This window comes from Apteryx mantelli, chromosome 2 (genome assembly GCF_036417845.1).
Source record: "Apteryx mantelli isolate bAptMan1 chromosome 2, bAptMan1.hap1, whole genome shotgun sequence".
Lineage (NCBI taxonomy): Eukaryota > Metazoa > Chordata > Aves > Apterygiformes > Apterygidae > Apteryx > Apteryx mantelli.
The window spans coordinates 66989213-67008988 of NC_089979.1; the positions used below are offsets into that span (position 1 = coordinate 66989213).

At 36.8% G+C, this 19776-nt stretch overlaps 1 protein-coding gene and 1 pseudogene across 1 annotated transcript in view; one reads left to right on the forward strand and one right to left on the reverse strand.

Moving 5' to 3' along the window:
• Window positions 1-19776, forward strand: part of EXOC2 (exocyst complex component 2) — a 143424-nt gene that overhangs the window by 109949 nt on the left and 13699 nt on the right. The window lies entirely within an intron of this gene.
• Window positions 7577-9357, reverse strand: LOC136991432 (tigger transposable element-derived protein 1-like; annotated as a pseudogene).

The following is a 19776-nucleotide window of genomic DNA, read 5'->3' on the forward strand; positions in this document are numbered from 1 at the left end:
TTTGGCTTTACCATCAAACCCCTTCCCACAATATCTTATGACATTTCTCTCTGTGCTCTCACAAAGACTGCAAATTGGGAATTAGGCTCCCAAAGCATTTTAACTGTAGCATTTTTCTTTAAAAATTGGAGAACTTGCCTTCTTCTCAAAAAAAAAGTGAAATTAAGTAGTCAGCAAATTGTGTATATCTCATTTTTAAAGCAGGATGTATTTTTAAAAGGAAAATAGTATGGTAAGGAAAAATCTTTTTCATATTTGACTTTGACAACCTTCTGAGGCTGGCTTCCTTTCCTGTACTGGCAGAGTAAGAGAGAACACAAAAGCTTGTATGTCTAAAAAGAAGTCTTGCTGTGATTCCTTGGTCAGACTGTACCCTAGTCTTCATTGTTGTGGCTTGAGAATTCTTTCTGTTCACATACCCTTTCTATCAGCTGGTGGTATTAGAGGTTATTACCGTACCTAAATAAAAGGATTGTTATCCAGATGATTAACTTACCAGCACAGTCTGACAATGCAGAAGCCTGTTTCGTTGTCTGGCCAGTTCTAGGAAATTGTCCCATATTTGTCTCCTCTTTGGCATTTCAAATGCCAGCTTATTTTTACCTGTGTAACTTTCCTCATCATTTCAGTGTTTTCTAGTTCACACAGCGTTAGTTTACAGTAATCCATCTCAGGTAGTTGTGTGTATTAATGTCAACAACCTTTTTATTGTTACAATGAAATCTAAAAATTTTTTTGGACTTCAAGCATGTTCTTTGAGAAACATTTAAGCTATTGTAATATTATTTAATATTTTTGTGGCTGTCTTTGATAATTGCATCTGATTTGTGCATTGCTCAAAGCAGAAAACTAATTCAGGATTTGAATCTGTGATAGTACTACATGCATGCATGAGAGAGATCTGCACAAGGTTTATACTGTCCCAAACCCCTTCAATAGAGCGTAAGTAATACGAAATCACATTGTCAGTAAAGCAATATTCAGAGTGGTCTAACTTGTTGACATAGTGAATGCTTTCATGTGTGCTTTCTGTTTGTCAGGCACAAATACTATCTTAATATTTACTGTAGTTCCCCCTATTCTGTTTCCTTAGCTTACTGTATGCACTAATTGTTGTGTTCTAAGATCTAGTTCAGGCCTTCAATCCTACAGTCACTTAGGTTTTAGTAGAATGTAGGGATAGTTTCATCTCTAAAATTTGGCATGCGCTTTATTGTTTTCAGGATCCAGACACCAGATTATAATCTCTTTGTATCTATTTTCCTATAAAACATCACTGAGTCTTCTCCATTCTACCATTCTGTGAATCGTTACTGTTTATGTAGATCTGCATTTTATCAAACAATGCAAAGGTGTTTTCAATAAGGTGATCTTATTACAAAACATAGTCAGTTACTCATATTTGTGTAGTGGAAACTCTGGAAGGTCTTATAGATCTTTGGTGGGGAGGTTGCGGGGGTTTCTTTTTCCTTTTAGTAGTATTGCAACTGTTTGCAACTAGAAAGCCAATTTTCCATTTTTCCTCCAGATTCAAAAGCCTATTTTTATTATTGACTTGCACATTTTTCTTAAGAGCAACTGTTTGTGATGTTGAGAGCAACTAGATTTGCACTCAATTTATACACCTGCTTTGCCACAAGAATAAAAAGGAAATTTATTGCTGAAAAGCCTTGTCTTTGCATAATATCACACCACACTGGATCTGACTTGGATCTGCTTAGAACACCAAAACATTTGCTGCTGAAAATCCCTCAGGGAAACTGCCTTCTCCAAAGAATGAGGGGTTGTGAAATCAGACAGCTTCTTTAATACTGTCTTTAGGGTATTGTATCTTCCACTTGTTAGACAGTTTAAATGATAGGAGGCCAGTGTAAGAACTCTGATCTTCAGGATATAATATGTAATCGTTTATTTCCCAGAAGACCTTAAACATAATTTAGCTACCTGTGTTCATAAATGCAATATTTGTAAACTTTGGTTTTTAAAGGGATATTTTGTGAATTTTTAAAGGTTCCAATACACTAGGTTGCCATCATAAGAGCATATATTCTTGTCATTTTGAGCCTCTGAAAGTCTGTGAAATATCTATCTAACAAGAGAGGAGGATTGTTTAGAATCATCTCCTTTTAGGGACGTTTACCCATAACTGATTTGTATATGTTAGTTTTAGAAAATATTTAAAATAATTAATCAACTAGAAAATATTTCCCAAAGTTGGAGGTGTCTTCAAGGCTTAGAAAGCATTCTGGGAGCATGAAAAAAAACCTGCTGGAAATGGAGAAGAGGATCTTTTGTTGGAAGGGATGCAATCCAATTGCAGAATGTTTTCTCCAACCCCAGACCTTTGTTCAGATCAGCCTTTCCTGGACGCTTCTCCTACAGATCCTTTGGGTGCCCCAAAGTCACTGGAATGAGGCAGGAAACAATTTTGGGCATGGGCAGGTCAGATTTGCAGGTCTGACAGGTGAGTGGGGGTGGATGGATGGAGTTTGGATAGGTTTGGGAGCCAGAACTGAAGAGCTGGAAAGGTGAGGGAGATAAGGTGAATGCATGCATAAAAAGGCAAAAGCTTAGAACTCCAATCCAATAAGCACTATTACTGTTGTTTTTATTTGATTACTAGTTCGACTATAAACTAAAAAAATTTAAAACCTTGATTTTGAATGAGGTGTTTGAGTGGGCTCAGTAGTAGACTGCTCCTTCAATAGTTACCTTTAGAGACTGGATTTTTATTCACTTCTTGAGAATGTTCAAGGTAGTTTCTGCAGCAAACTCTTACAATCTGAGATGTAATGAAACAAGCAGAGTGGGAAAAGAAAGTCATAAGAAAAGTAAAGAAAATGCATGTAGTCCCTAGCTGTGGTATCAGACTCCTCACTTAGGCATTTTATCTTGAGCTTATTCTCTTCCTGCAAAGATTGTTTACATAGGTGTGCTCACAGTGGATGTTTTGCTCTCTCTCATATAATATCCATTAGGGTAATGCTTGCTGCTAAAAGAGCTTGGGGCTGCTCTCTTCTTGTACCCTAGCACAGTTTTAAAGTCCCTTTGGTAGTCTCTATCCACACTCCATAGGCATTCCTCCTTGCACTGCATAGGCAATCCATTGTTGCACGGCCATGAGATAGCGTACATGCCTTTTGTACTGATGGAACCCATTTTTTACTATATAGAGCTTATCTGTATACCTAATATTACTGAGAGATTGTTTTCTCAAGGTTATCTTTTTATTGCATGTTTAAATATATTTGCTCTTTTAAGCAGCTGCATTTTTCATATTGTATCTGCTAATGCATGCAATTACATTTCCCATTTTGAGGTTGTCACTGCTGCAGGCAAAATCCTGTTGAAATCAAGGCATCCATTTTGAAAGTTGGGTCTAAGATGGATGACATGCTGCATAAACTGTGGAACATTAAACTGAGGAGTGGTTTATTAGGTCATATTGAAGTCATATTCACAATTTTAGAAGAGTGTACACTGGAATACTGAGATGTCATGAATCATTTACAAGTCACAACCCATATTTGGGAAACTTCAATGTGGTATTGTTACTTACTCTTAGGTGACTGTGGCTCTCATTTCTTCTAATGGTTGGTCTGTAGCAGAGGTTTGTGTCTGCTACTGCTTCTAGCTAAGTCATCGTTCTCTAGCTCAGATTATAAGGGTTCAGAGTTTTGTATCTGTTATTTAAATGGTAAGTCCCAAGTTAAAACTTTGCTATTGGCCCAAGTAAGCTCAGCTTTGTCAAAATTACCAGGCCTCTCTTGCAGAGAGCTGCCAGGCAAGTGAATAATGTTTGTCATTATTCTGTCTCCATATATGGCTCTTGTGCTTCACGCTGTTGTGCTGAGAGAAGAGCTTTGTCATTTGAACCTTTGGCATGCAGGTACTAGTTAGAAACAATTCATAACACCATGTGCGTTCTCCCCCAATAAAGATGCTTAGTGTCTTGTAGCAGAGTTTCTTAAAGGGCCTTGCAAATGTTAAGCATTACAGTACCTCTTGTCCCAACCGTGTAGTTGCAGGGAGCCCTATATTAAAAACAGCTGGATTTGCCCCAGACAGCTCTGCAGGGAAGGCCCAAAAGCTTTGATATCCTTAGGAAGCCCACTGGTCAATTCACTTTCCTGGTTACAATTTGAAATGATGCATAAGAGGATTATGGTCAAGCATAAAACAATACTGAATTCAGGACAAAAGAGGCATGATAAAAACAAGTATTTTCAAATCTCTGAATAAGTACAGTAGTTAAGGATGTTGTGATTTTTAATACTTAAAAAAGCTAATGAAAATACAGTCCCTGAAATGTATCTTGCCTCTGCACAGCTAAATAAACTAACAGAGTGGGAAAAAGCTGTCTACTCAATGGTTGGGTAACATTTTCTGATGGGGGGAGGGAAAGTAGGAGGTGGGGGTTTTTTAATTGAAAATTTTAGTGTGAAAGAAGTCTCAGCTTTCTGTACAAAATTTCTATACAAAATTCAGCTTGGAACATATTTTCTCTATTTCCAAGTTATCAAGCCCTTAAACTCTTACTTTTTAAGTGGGAAGATATGATAGACTTCTAAAAGTACAGCAGATCCATTGTAATAACAAGCATTTCATTAACTTAAAATTTCTTTATGCAATGAATGACAATTTAAATTTAATGAAACACTTAAAAATTTTATTGATGTTTGGATGAAATTATAGTGCTGGACTTGTTCACTGGTTGAGAGTAATTCAAAATTATTAAAATCTTCTACTTCGAACTGTGAAAATTCTTAAGCTTTCCAGTTATTGTAGGTCACTCCTGAGTCCAGATAGTTTCCAAATGTTAAATTTGGACTTGAACAATTTTTAAGGATCTATTGTTCAGGTCATGCAAAGGCATTCTTCATTTCAAATCCATACCCTTTTCAAAATACAGTGGGGATTCAGTGAAACTTGGAAGTGAAAAATTATGAAATAGTAACATCGTAACTCAGTGCAAATTCTCGTCTTCACTCTAATAAATAGGAAATATGCAGTCTCACTGAATACTGTGTGTGCCTAGCAACAATTTGTATCACTTTTTTTTCTTTTCCATGTATAGTGGAGGGCAGTAAGCTATCTTTTTACTGCGGTAACCTCTCTAAAAGCTGTAATGGCCTGGTTCCAAGTCCCTGCTTATTTAAACACACAGATAAATAGAATTCTGCAGGAAGTTCAAGTTATGACTTTTTTTGCTATAAAATATAAGGTACACTGTTACAAGTAATTTTTCCTGATTTGCTGGTCTACATGCATTTGACTGCAGAAGACGCTGCATTTTTAAATACGTACATTGGTAGAAATAAGGACTGGCTGAAAGTCAAAATGATGGCTACCTCTTCAAGGTCATCACAGGAGTTACCAAGTTTGTGAAGGAGAAACTAGATTTTACCATAGAACTCAAATTTGAGACTTTAGTGAAATGAAGCAAAGCATAATCTGCTACTGTGTCTGCTGAAAAGAACACCATATCTGTGACCAAGGTCCTTTTCTTCCTTCAGATCTTTCCCATGACTCAGTACTTCCACAGTGTCTACAGAATATTTACTACTAATAAATATTTCCTTGTAAACTAATACTCCTGGCACTGATTTGCTTGCCAGTTTGCTGGATTTAGTTACTAAGGACAAATAAAAATTCCATGTATCTACAAATGGTACACAAAGCCAGTTCAGAAGAGAGTATTTAAAAATATTGAGAGTCAGTTCTGTGGTTTATTTAAGTGTGTTGATTGACTGCTTGTATTTTTGGACCTAAGAACTTTCACAGACCTGTGCAGAATCAGGATCCAAAAGTATGATTGTTTTCTATATCATATCTGTGCAGCATCTTAGAAAAAGTTACTTTAGCCTGCTTGTTATGATTATACCACTAATATCATCCAATAACAATAGTACAACTCATGAAATCATTTTTAAAAGTTGCTAATAAAACTATAGAGTAAAAGACAGAGAAAGCTGTATATCTTATGGCTGCTAGAAATATTTTTGCTTAAAAAGTGATGGTTTCTTATTTTAAAAAAATCTTTTTTAAAAAGTCCATACTGTACTTCCTTTTTCAGTGTTTGCCTTATCTTTTACTGACTTACATATTGTCTTAAGTCACTGTAATAAACATAGAAAATGTTTCAGGTGAGTAAGATTTTTTTTTTTATATAGCTTGAAGGTCAGACAGATGCAGTCATAACTGGACACTAAAAATATTAGTCTCTGTCTTGTTCCAAATACTTTCTTTGTGACATTGGTTTCTTCTGGATCAATTGGCTTCAGTTTCCTGATTTCTTATAATAATATTCATAATGTTTGAGTGACAACCAAAGTAAATTCATAAACATAGTATATCTCTAAACCCATACTTCATTTATGAAATTGCTGTCATTTTAAACATGACAGGCTATTATTACAGTAACAGTGACTTCAGGAATTACGAGAAGAACACACAGTTTCCTGAGTGAGTCTGTGTTTTGAAAGGTTTTAATAATTTTAGGTTTTATAAAATCATGAAAGGACACCTTCAGGGTGCCTTAAGAATGATGTATTTGAAAGAAATAAATGAATATTCTTGTAGACTATGCTTGGTTTGTGCTAATGAAAGGAAATATTGCTTGAGATTTTGGGATTCAACTGTTCTCAGTTTTGATAGAGATGTTGATTTTTAGTATACTTTACGAATAAAGAAATTACTTTTTCCATTGAATTGGTTGTTCTCTGTCTTTATGGTGGATATAGCTAGACTCTTTTATCCATGAAATACACTTTTTTTAACTGACACTTCTTGTCATTGTATAAATCTTCCTGTACTGGGATATTTGGGGGCAGTGTGAGGGGTTATATTGTGTTGCTGACTTTGTTTACTTGTCACTGTCATCACTGGACATGTGACTGTCCTATACAACCTACGCTTCTGTAAAATGTGAGCCACATCTGTAATTGGCAAGAGCCACCAAATTTGATGAATTTACGCATGGATGCTTTTGGAAGCTCGTATCTAAATTAAAGTGAAGGTATACAATGGTTTCTTTTTTTTCTAAATGAATCAGTTTTCAAGAACTTAGGAAATGCTGTAGGTAAATGACAAACAGGTACTGCACTGGAAACTATATTAGTATCATGTTTTTAAAGAACCTAGGTACTAGTTTTACAATATAATACAATATGATAATACACTAATATTGTCCATCACCCACCAGCTGCTCTGTTCCACAGAAGCTGATTCTATATTTTTCTGAACTCTAACTAATCCAAAGAGAGCTTTTAAGCAGCAGAGCAGTTTCCTGATCAGCCAGCTCTAGCTTTATTTCATGAGGAAAGTGTTGATGCAAATTGTGCTTTTGAAAATATGTCCAAAACAGGCATACCTTGGAGATATTGCGGGTTCAGTTCTAGACCACTGCAATAAAACGAATATTGCAATAAAGCGAGTCACATGAATTTTTTTGGTTTCCCAGTGCATATAAAAGTTATGTTTACACTATACTGTAGTCTATCAAGTGTGCAATAGCATTATGTCTGAAAAAAAATGTACATATCTTAAATAAAAAATACTTTATTGCTGAAAAATGCTAACCATCACCTGAGCCTTCAGCGAGTCGTAATCTCTTTGCTGATATAGGGTCTTGCCTCGACGTTGATGGCTGCTGACTGATCAGGGTGGTGGTTGCTGAAGGCTGGGGTGGCTGGGGCAATTTCTTAAAATAAGACAGCAATGAATTTTGCCACATCGATTGACTCTTCCTTTCACGAAGGATTTCTCTGTGGCATGTGATGCTGTTTGATAGCATTTTATCCACAATGGAACTTCTTTCAAAATTGGAGTCAATCCTCTCAAACCCTGCCACTGCTTTATCAACTAAGTTTATGTAATATTCTAAACCCTTTGTTGTCATTTCAACAACGTTCACAGCATCTTCACCAGGAGTAGATTCCATCTCAAGAAACCACTTTCTTTGCTCATCCTTAAGAAGCAACTCCTCCTCCGTTAAAGTTTTATCATGAGATTGTGGCAATTCAGTCACACCTTCAGGCTCCACTTCTAATTCTAGTTCTCTTGCTGTTTCCACCACATCTGCAGTTACTTCCTCCACTGAAGTCTTGAACCCCTCCAAGCCATCCATGAGGGTTGGAATCAGCTTCTTCCAAACTCCTGTTAATGTTGATATTTTGACCTCCTCCCATGAATCATGAATGTTCTTAATGGCACCTAGAATGGCGAATCCTCTCCAGAAGGTTTTCAATTTACTTTGCCCAGATCCATCAGAGGAATCACTATCTATGGCAGCTATAGCCTACGAAATATATTTCTTAAATAATAAGACTTGAAAGTCAAAATTACTCCTTGATCCATGGGCTGCAGAATGGATGTTGTGTTAGCAGGCATGACAACAACATTAATCTCGTTGTACATCTCCATCAGAGCTCTTGGGTGACCAGGTACATTGTCAATGAGCAGTAACATTTTGAAAGGAATCTTTTTTTCTGAGCAGTAGGTCTCAACAGTGGGCTTAAAATATTCAGTAATCCATGCTGTAAACAGATGCGCTGTCATCCAGGCTTTGTTGTTCCATTTATAGAGCACAGGCAAAGTAGATTGAGCATAATTCTTAAGGGGCCTAGGAATTTCAGAATGGTAAATGAGCATTGGCTTCAGCTTAAAGTCACCAGCTGCGTTAGCCCCTAACAAGAGAGTCAGCTTGTCCTTTGAAGCTTTGAAGCCAGACATGGACTTCTCCTCTCTAGCTATGAAAGTCCTAGATGGCATCTTCTTCCAATAGAAGACTGTTTTGTCTACACTGAAAATCAGTTGTTTAGTGTAGCCACCTTCATCAATTATTGTAGCTAGATCTTCTGGATAACTTGCTGCAGCTTCTGCATCAGCACTTGATGCTTCACCTTGCACTTTTATGTTCTGGAGACGGCTTCTTTCCTTAAACCTCCTGAACCAACCTCTGCTAGCTTCAAACTTTTCTTCTGCAGCTTCTTCATCTCTCTCAGCCTTCATAGAGTTGAAGAGAGTTAGGGCCTTGCTCTGGATGAGGCTTTGGCTTAAGGGAATGTTGTGTCTGGTTGGATCTTCTATCCAGACCACTAAAACTTTCTCCATATCAGCAAGAAGGCTGTTTCGCTTTCTTATCATTCGTGTGTTCACAGGAGTAGCACTTTGAATTTCCTTCAAGACCCTTTCCTTTGCATTCACAGCTTGGCTAACTGTTTGGTGCAAGAGACCAAGCTTTCAGCCTATCTTGGCTTTCGACATGCCTTCCTCGCTAAGCTTAATCATTTCTAGCTTTTGATTTAAAGTGAGAGGCATGCGACTCTTCCTTTAACTTGAACACTTAGAGGCCATTGTAGGGTTATTAATTGCCCTAATTTCAATATTGTTGTGTCTCAGGGAATAGCGAGGCCCAAGGAGAGGGAGAGAGACGGGGGATGGAGCAGTCAGAACACACACAGCATTTATCAATTAAGTTCGCCGTCTTATATGGACCCGGTTCATGGTGCCCCAAAACAGTTACAATAGTAACATCACAGATCACCATAACAGATATAATAATAATGAAAAAGTTTGAAATATTGTGAGAATTACCAACATGTGACACAGAGACATGAAGTGAGCACGTGCTGTTGGAAAAATGGCACCAATAGACTTGCTCGACGCAGGGTTGCCACAAACTTTCAATTTGTAAAAAACATAATATCTGCAAAGTGCAATAAAGTGAAGCGCAATAAAATGAGATATGCCTGTATATATCCAATATATATGTACTAACCAGTCTGCCCCCTCTTATGTAGGATACTGTATCTTGCCTGAGTGTTTTTCTTGCTCACATATACTGGAAACTTCAAAATGATCTGCAGCCAGAAAATACCCATTGAGTTCCCACTCTGTCAAATGTTGCTTTCCTGGACACACACAGGAAGAATCACAGTGCTGCCTTACAAATGTCCACTGAAATTAGTGGGAACCTAGTCATACCATGGAAGTGCACCCTCTTGATTTTTCAGCACCTTACTTGTTAACTAATAACACTCCCTGCTTTATCAAAAGAAAATCCTTCAGCATTAACACTTTTTCTTATAGCAGAGATTCAGTGACAATAGAACTTACATACATAATACTTTGACTATTATATGCTGAAAATGATGGGGGCGAGGGGGAGGAAGAAATTTTAAGAATTTAAGAAGCTCTCCATTGGGTATAATGAAGGAGCACTGGAAGAAGGTTAGGAAGCTGTCCTACAGCTTATGGATTGCTAGTAGAAAAAGTTCAGATAATACTGGGGCATGATCAGATGTAATCATTTTCATGCCAAGAAGGAGGGGTTGTTCTGTCTAAGAATCTTATATGTTGATTTTGTTCTTCAGAGGATATGTTTCCCACTTAGGGAGAACAATGGTTTTGTTTTGGGTGGTATATGTCATGTTGTAGCTGAGTGAAATATCTTCTCTCATAGTGCAATTTTTTCATATACCTCAAATCAACTACTTTAAATAAGTTGGGTTTCCACTTGAGTCACACATAACTACTTATATTCACACACACACACACCAAAAAAGACCACAGCCCTAACACTGTTAATGCTGAAGTAGATATAGTAAGTTTTTATGTACTGCTAAATCTGTATGGTAGCACACTATTAGCTGTGAACTGTATGTATTCTTACTCTGTACCAAGGTAGTGTTTATGGATTACAGCCACATGTTGATGGGACGACTGTACATGTAGAGCATTGTTTAGTGGCTGTACCTGCACCAGGCAACATTGTTAGTAGTAAAATGATGACAACAACAAAAAGTCAAGTTTCCATGGGTCATGTATCTCAAGCCCTGTGCTCACCTAAGGAGTGTTGATGTATGTATAGCTGTAAGTTTCAAATTAGGTAGTTTTTTTTTTTTAAATCAGTGCATAGTCTCTTTGTTTGGTGTAGGGTTTTTTTGGTTATTTTTATTTGTCTTTTGCCATTTCTACTTCTTGTTACCAGCTTAACAGATTGAAATTTGGTTTATTCTACAGTATTTGAGTAATTTGAGAGTCTTTTTGGTTCAGTTCTCAATATGGTATGGAGCATCCTTACTCACAACCTTCAGGTCTGGGTTGTTACAATGCCCTTTGAACCTTACCATGTTTGATGAAAGAAATGAAAGTAAATCCACCTCCTAACAAAACTCGCATAATTAAATCCATGCATATTAAATTGGCCTTTAGCAACCTGCACATCTTTCTATTATTAGATGCTAGCAATCATCTCTTCTTCCCAAGTGACAGCACTAAAGGACTCTTCATTTTATATTGTAGCCTTTGGCCTTTACAGGTTTTTCTCCTCAATGATAAAGCAGATTATGTTCTGTCCCAAGAAGCAGAGGATTCTAATGTGAGTGGTAAGGATCTGTGAGCAGGAAGCGTTCTGCATTGCAGACTTCTTCAGCTGTCCCTCAGACACTTTTGGCAGGTTTGAGGGAGTAGCTGATAGCCCAGATCAGCACAGGAGCTTCTTTTTTAAAGACACCTTGGTATGGGCTATGTACAAGGGCAGTGGTGGTGCGTGCTTCCAAAGCGCTCTCTGTGTACCATTCTTGTCGACTTAAGTTCATGCGTAGACAAAGGTATTAATCACAATATTGACAGGCTTTAAAGTACTTGCTGCTCCTAGCTAGCTAAAACACAGAAACTTTCAGGTTCTTCTTTGTACACCATGACATAATTTCTATTGCTGGAATTAAAATAGTACAAAAACTAGAAGTAACAAGTCATGAAAGCCTTCATGTTTTATGCTTTTGGAGGATGGTTTTCTGGCTATTTGTGTCAAGTCTTACAATTAACGTTCACTGTGTTACATGAACACAGTGTCATGGCTAAAAATAAGATCAAGGCAACTAATTCAAAGAAGCAGTGCTGGCTGCAGGTCTCAAAACAGTTGGCTAGGTTCTGCATTCCTGACTCTCAAAGATTAGGCTCTGTCCTCCCTTGCTTCAGAACTGCACTTTTGAAAAGCATTTTCCCAGATAGTCTACCAGTAACTTCTCCTTCATTAAATTTCAGTTATTGGTAGCAACTTTTTAGGTCACTATTAGTTCTTACAACATTTTCTCTCTGATTCCTGAAGGACCATATACTTATAATTACCATGAGTTATGCAGAGAAGGATTTAAAGGAAGCACCAATTCGGTTTGCTATTTAATTAATATGGAGCTAGTATGAACAATAGATTTTTTCAAAACATTTTCAGCCTTACCAAGAAAGAACTGTTAATGTGCTATTTATAGCACGTTTTTATATCTATTTTTGTCAGTAGTCTAAGGACTGACTTAGGACAAACGGGTTAAAAACAGGAAATGTGGTTAAATAAGTGGGTAATCTCTCCAGAGAGTTTCCAGTTTGCCTACACATTCACATTTTCTTCTGAATGTACTCTCAAAACAACAGTGAGTACAGTACCTTGAAATCCATCTCTGTTTAAAGGAGGGAATGTTTCCAGCAATAGCAGGAAGTGGCCGATAGAAAAGTTTTACAGTCTTGGTTAAATTCAAATGATGTTCTGGAGTCACTGTCTGTAAATGTATTTTCTGCTTTAATAACATTGGAACATTTGTACGACATTTTAGTTGATTCAGGTGTGTCATACAAATTCATGTCTATGAACACTGTAATTGTATCTTCAGTTCTAGATCAGTTTTAAGCAACAGCTTTCCTCCAACTTTGCCCTTTCTTTTACACTGGGCTATGTCTATTTGTTAATATATTGTGTGAATATATTTTAAAATATGTGTTACCATGTTTGTAGGTAGCAAAAGTAGTATTATGAATCAGACTGTATAAATCTTACTGTGAAATAACAAATTTATTGAACATGATGATGATTCTCCTTTAATTCTCTAAAATAGTATTGTCCATGAAAATAATACAACAACAGAATTAATCATTGCTTGTTAACTTACTTTGGAGGTAATATAGTCCTGGATCTGTTCTTAAACATAGATTTTGTGAAAAATCAGGTGAGACTTGTAAAAGTTTTTGCCTCAAAAGCGTATAATTTAGAAGCACGAAGTTAAAAGATGTAAGTATGTTCATGTCTTTTTGCCTCAGTAGAAGCAACATTTCCATTTTCTTTTTCATGAGCATTTGTTCCTTAGTGCTTTTTTTTCTCTAATAATTTATAATGGTGTCATATTTGTTCCTTAGCAGAAGTAATACTGTCTAAGTGAAAGTTATTCTTTGCACTGCTCGTTATTTGTTGTTTGCTACTAATTGTTGGCTTTTTAAAATCAAATTTAAAATGTTTTGTGAGTCAAAAGGAGCAGGAAATATAACAAATAAATAAAGCAGCTTTAGTTGTGGTAAAGGTTATGACTTGGTGGAATTCTTGTATTTTTAGAGTTACTGCCAGATATAGATGTTCCACTCTTAGGATCCTACTAAAGTTTTCTAGAAATGTTTTTATCCAGAGTAAACAACAAAATGCAATGACAAATGAGCTTTTAGTAATTAAGATGAAACAGGCTTATCTAGCTACCTTTATTTAGAAAATAGGCCACTGGTAGTACCGGTACGTGAAGCTGATTTCCTATCAGCCGTCTTTGAAGGGAGAAGCCTGTATGCTATTGTAAAGAATAGAGGTGAGCTGCTTTGTTATGTCCATGGGGAATTTCCAAGTCACATTTCTACTTTTTTTTTTTTTTTTTTTAACATCTGCAGGGGTGGTGGGTTAGATGATATCACTGTGTAGGTGGGGACACTTCAGTAAAATAGCATGACATACTCATATACAGGTGCTATAGTTCATGAAAGACTCGTGCCTGTAAACAAGTTTGGTATCTTTCTATTCCACAGTTTGGAGACTATCTTGAAAGGTACAGGCTTCTTGGAAATTAAAATACTACTTTTGTATATGAGGTATTACATTCACTATACTAATTGGAAATAGTACCTACCTTTTAAAATTATTTTCCAGAAGTTTTAAGTAATTAGGGCTTCTCTAATGTGGCAAATAGAGTTTGTTGTTTTAGAAGCATACAAAGTTTTCATTTAATAATGGAATATTGATTTTTTCTGTTAATACCTGCACTTGAATTAAACAGACTGGCAGACACATTAGACTTTCCCTGATTTTAAATATTAGTTTTCTAAATAGTTTAGGTGGACAACACCTTCCTTCCCTGTAGCCTAAGATACTGTTCTTGATCCTCATTGGTGGCACGTGCCACCTTCTTCTTTCACATCATGCTGGACACTTAATTCTTAACCAAATTGTTTCTGTATTTTTTTCAAATCCAAGACAAGTGTTGTGAAAGTCAGTAAATAAACTTAACTATTCCAAATTGTTTCACAAGAGCAACATAATATAAAACAGTTTTTGCTATACGTATTTCATAGCTCTGTAGCCTGCATCTCTGAAATATCTTACATGTAAAGTATGTTATAAATCATGTTTGTTCAAAATGCTACATACTAAATAAAAAAAAGTTTTAGCATTCATTTTTCTTTTCACTTTTAGCATGTCTAACCTCTGGTTCATTTCATAGGATAGCATAGCTAACTACAGTAAGAATTTACTTGCTATTGTAGAGGACACTTATTTACGTATGCACGCATACATATGTACCTATATACATATATATGTACATTCTGTTGATTTAAAAGAATAATGTATAGAATCAAGTGATGTTGGAAAGGATCATTAATGAAACGTGATCTGGTAAGAAAAGATACTTCTCACTCTATCTGCACACAACACACAGAAAAGAAAGATATTTGCCACTAGGTAGGTATACTAATGATGGCAGCAGAGTTTTGTTTTCTTCTGTGTGTTTGTGGGTTTTTGCATAATACTGCAGACAACTGTTAAAAGTGTATCTTTTTTTTCCCCCCAATATTATTTTAACCTATCTTTCTATTTATAGACAGTGCTGGATGAGTTACTTGCCTGTTAATTGTAGTGGGGATCACTTTTATTTAAATGCAAGCTACCACAGTATTAGATTCAGACAGATTTCATACTTCTTTTAAAATGAAGGTTTTTTAATTCTTAAACACACACTCAACTTATTACTATATAAATTGAGTGCATCTGATTTAACTTGATATATATATTTTTTTTCTCATGGGGGATGGAGAAAGACTAAAAACAAATGATCCTTGATCTCTGCACACTGTAGTGTCAAAGAGTTGATAGAGCTTCATTGTTCTGTATGTGTGAGGTGACGAACAAAGTCATCTTTAAGTATGGGAAACTTAGAGTTGTTCTGTAGATCTCCTAAAGTTCATGTACCAGGGTATGTCCACACTGATTTATTTAAAATTCTTCTAGCGACTTCTGCATGCAGGCAGTGCTAACTGCTCTACTGACCTGCTGTGACCTTAGACAATGTTTCACTTTTTGATGCCTCTTCCCCCTCCCACCCACTCTGTTACCTGTTTATATTTTAGTTTTCAAAAAGAGATGGCTTGATTGTAGTCGGAAGTTATGGGTTTGATACTAGAGTTGAAAAGTGAAATTCTGTGGCACGTGTTGGGCAGTGGGGCAGTCTGGCTGATCAGAGTGGTTCCATCTAACCTTAAAATTTTTGAGTGGGCTCCACAGGGCACGATGATTCTCACTCGGTGTATTGCATAGTACAGTAAGGGTTTCCAAGAACTGCAGAAATAAAAATAATATCCTGCCATCCTACGGGGCATCCTGCTAGCCCATAGTACTGTTTTTGTGACATGAGTTTCATGAAGGGAAAAATGCCCTAACCACACGGGAATCCTGCTAGAGTGATTCTAGTAAAAACAGTTGTTAAATATTGCTATTGCTTGAACTGTGATGCAGCCAGAATCTAGAGGAAATTCAACAGTTAAAATCAGACTGTTTAAAGAAGTTACATGGTTTCGTGGACACCATTCATTAGTTTCTTTTTTAATGTGCACTACACGGCACTGATTAACGACTTGCAATAGTTATGTGCAGTTTTTTCCAGCAGTTTCATATAGCACATTAAAAGCTTAGAGCAGAGCTGCAGGAACTTAACTGACATGCTGTTCAAAACACTCTATGTGTGACTTGCTGTAAAGCTATAATATATATCTGAAATTTGGAGGTGAACATTTCCAATGTAGATTCAATTAAATCTGGTAATAGGGCTTAATGTTATAGAAAAGAATATCAAATAATTAAAAAGAACAAATGCTTTCCTTAGAACAGAGCAGATGAAAACATAATTTTTTTCAATTTCTCCTGTTTTGTGGGATAAATATATAAATAAATATATATATACTCTAAATATAAATATACTCTCAGCATAGCAAATGAAACATCCAGGAACAGTCAAGTATCAGCACTGTGCAGCTAGGTATGAGAAATGTTCTCTCTGGATCATCAAACTCTGTTTGTAATTATTTGGGGGGAAAGCTTTTATTAAAAAGTAATTGCGCAAAAAAAATTGCAGACTGATTGACTGTTACTGGCATAATTCACTGAACAGAACAATAAATTGTACGATTTGAAATTTCAGAGTCCCAGGCATCAATTTTCTTAGTTCTACCAAGTCATGTTCAAGCCTCTAGGCCAACAAGTTCAGCGTTCTCTATTCAGAGGCACTGAGCAACATTGCTGCTATCAGCAGCATTGCTTGCCGATGCAAACAGCAGCCTCCTACAGGGGCCAGGATGCTCTCTGTTGTTTCCTAAATTGGTGGCTCTGTGCCTACCCAAGGCTTGTTTCTCTTTCAGTCCCTCAGAGGTTAAGTTCCTAATAAGCAAGTCAACTCAGTCTTGAAACAGGACTGGTAGCTTGGTCAGCATATAAAGAACTGTTCGTTCCTCTTTGGTGAATCCTTACCTTTGCTTTTCAAAAAGAGCCGGAACTGAATGATAGCTATCAAACTGTCGGACTTCCAAAGAATGGCTTTTCTAACTCCTCCACAGATGAGCAGCAGCTGTTAGTACTCCTGTCTGTTTTTATTTGACTCTGAATTTGCCTCACAACTTTTCTCTTTCTTCCCCTCATATCCTCCCATCCTCATAACTGGTGTGGTTTATTGCCAATGAACAGAGCTACCACCTACTTTTTCTGAACAGTTGTATGCTTTAACCCCACAACTCCCCGCTTTTTGCACAACAGGCAAACTGAAAGGCCGGTTCCGCAAGAAACTACCATGAGGTTAGATTCCCGCTCCTGCCAGTGTTGCCCATTTCAAATGAAACTCAAACCTCACAGGGGTTGAAATATATCAAACCCAAACTGCTTGGGTTAAAGTTTCCTGTGTGCTTCTGTTGTCCTAGCTGAACTTCAATTTGTTCTTTGAAATTTTGAGTTTTTAAGGCTGCATAAGCCTTAACATAAAAATGTTTGATGCTCGTATCCTCTTTCTGTGTCAACTTACTTTTGAATGACTGGGGATGTTTGCAGAACCTTGTTGGCTTCTGGCACAGAAAAAGCATCCTGATGAGTTCAGTTGAGTTGTACTGTATGTGCAACTTCTGCTCTATTTGTGCATACAAGTTTGGTGGGGGAGGACATGTCTTAAAATTATGCATATGGTATTGCAGTTCCAAGCTTTTGCATGCTTATTCAGTCACTTTGAAGGTTTCATAGCAGAACGCTGTCATCTGAGTAGTAGGGGGAAACATAGCTCAAAGGGCTACATATGGGACAATTGGTAGCAGTCTGAACCTCTCCTGAATGACCTGCATTGGGAAACTAGAAATTTAGTTTCTGTTTTCTAACAGAAACTCCCTTTTTCCATAGTTCATACAGTTGTCATTGCTACAGCTTTACAGTATTGTTAAAATTGTTTGTAAATATAAACCTTCTGACAGTTTTCATTTATAAAAATATTAATAGGTGACATAAACTGGAAATTAAATTTAATGGATAATCTTGCTAGATGTTTCATCGGTACAAAGTACAGTGGAGGGCCCAAAACTGGAATGTGCTATCTTAAAGTTTCTGTCAGCCATTGTGGTAGTTAATGGATAAAGCTGTCCTTCAGTTTGTGTCTTAAGTCTTCCTGTCTGTTTTTCTTTAGAGCATTACTGGGGCTTTGTTAGTGGAAGCTAGAATTTCAGCAAGTCAGATTCTTCAGTGTTAAGAATAGAGTGGGAGTGGAATGTATTTATGCTGTAACAGAATAATAACATTTTCCTGAGAGAAATTGCAAGGACTTGTTGGGTTTTTCTTTAACACATTTCTGTCAGAAGCTATGGAAAGGTATTGTATTTGTGCTTCAATATGCTAAATAAGAGGTATTTTAAACTTAAGAATGTTACGTTTCACTTGATTAGGCTAATAGTTGCAACCTACAGTTATATGGTGCATTAGCTTTCAGTGCTGTATAATAGGACTGGCAGCATGGTGTCCCAAAAACTGTAATTGCGTGGGCTGCTGAACGGTCATAGAGAAAGCTTCACAAAAATTCTATTCTAGACAGAATTTTTTCATTTTGAAATGGATTTCACAACAAATTCACAGTTGGATGCCACTGCTTATATTTCCAATGAATCGTACTCCAGAAAAGTAATACTTTGCTTCAAGAAAACCCGCCACAAACAGTGCAGCAATATAAATCAGAAATTGGATATTTTTAAATTGTAATTGTTCAAAATATAGTACAATTATTAAATACGCTTGCGGGTCCTGACATTCAGATTTGTTTGGCTTTGTCTTCACATGCAAAAGTAAAAAATCTTTCATATATAAGAGAAAAGAGTGGGGGGAAATACCCTGTTTACTTACGCTTTATTCATGATAGGAAAGTGACTTCTGGACAGCACTGGTTGTCACAATAACACATATTTATTAGCATAGTGAGAGCAAACCTATTACATGGGAACATAGCCTGAAAGGGACCTCCTGGGTCATCAAATTCAGTCCCCTGCTATCTCAAGCTGTCACATAATACTAGGAAACTGGGAGATTTTCATTTTTAGAAGTTTAATCTTTTGCCCCACTTCCCCCACTACAATTCTCGAAAGGCTATTTGGAATCACCAAGTAATTTTCTCATGGTTAGAAACCCACTTTTAATTTCCAGCCTAAGTTTACTGATGGTCACTTCATTTATACCTTCCTTTCTTGTGCCAGTATTGTTCTTAAGCTTAACTAGTTCTCCCTTCTCTCTCTCTCTCTGGCTCCCCTTACTGGCATTTGTGGAGGGCAGTTGCATCCCATCACCAACTTTGGTTTGTTTAGCTTAGCAAAAGAAGGTCTTTTAGACTATTAAATGCTTCAATTAAGGCAACTGCAGTTTCATATACATGGGCTTTCTCCAAACTGCATAACTTGTACTGATGTTTATGGTCTTAAACTGCAAAACCTGTCTAAGAAACTGGATGAATACCTGAATTTGTACTTAGCCCCCAACCTTGCAGTCATAACAAAACCTCAGGTACATATAATTAGTGCTGTTGCAACTGCAGCAAAGAAATAGTCTCCTTTTCTCAGTTCACCCATTTGTCCTTGTATGTGGCACAAGTGCTTTTGGTGTGGTGGGATCTAGTCTGCAGAGTTGCAGTGGCCTAAGGAGTCATGTGTTAGCTGTCATGCTTGCATGCATGTGCATAGTCCTTCAAAGATGCAAGACAAAACATGTCTGCCTATGTCCTTTCACTGAGGTTTAACTTAACCATTTTACCTGACATTTGGGATGGACTAATGATGTATGATACTAAGCTACTCTCACTTCATTTTTACCATAGGTTCCATCTCAACTCCATTCAGTCAATTCACTTTGAATTTTTCAGTTGAAAAATGGTCATTTAAGTCATCTATCTCAGCTGTGCACCCACA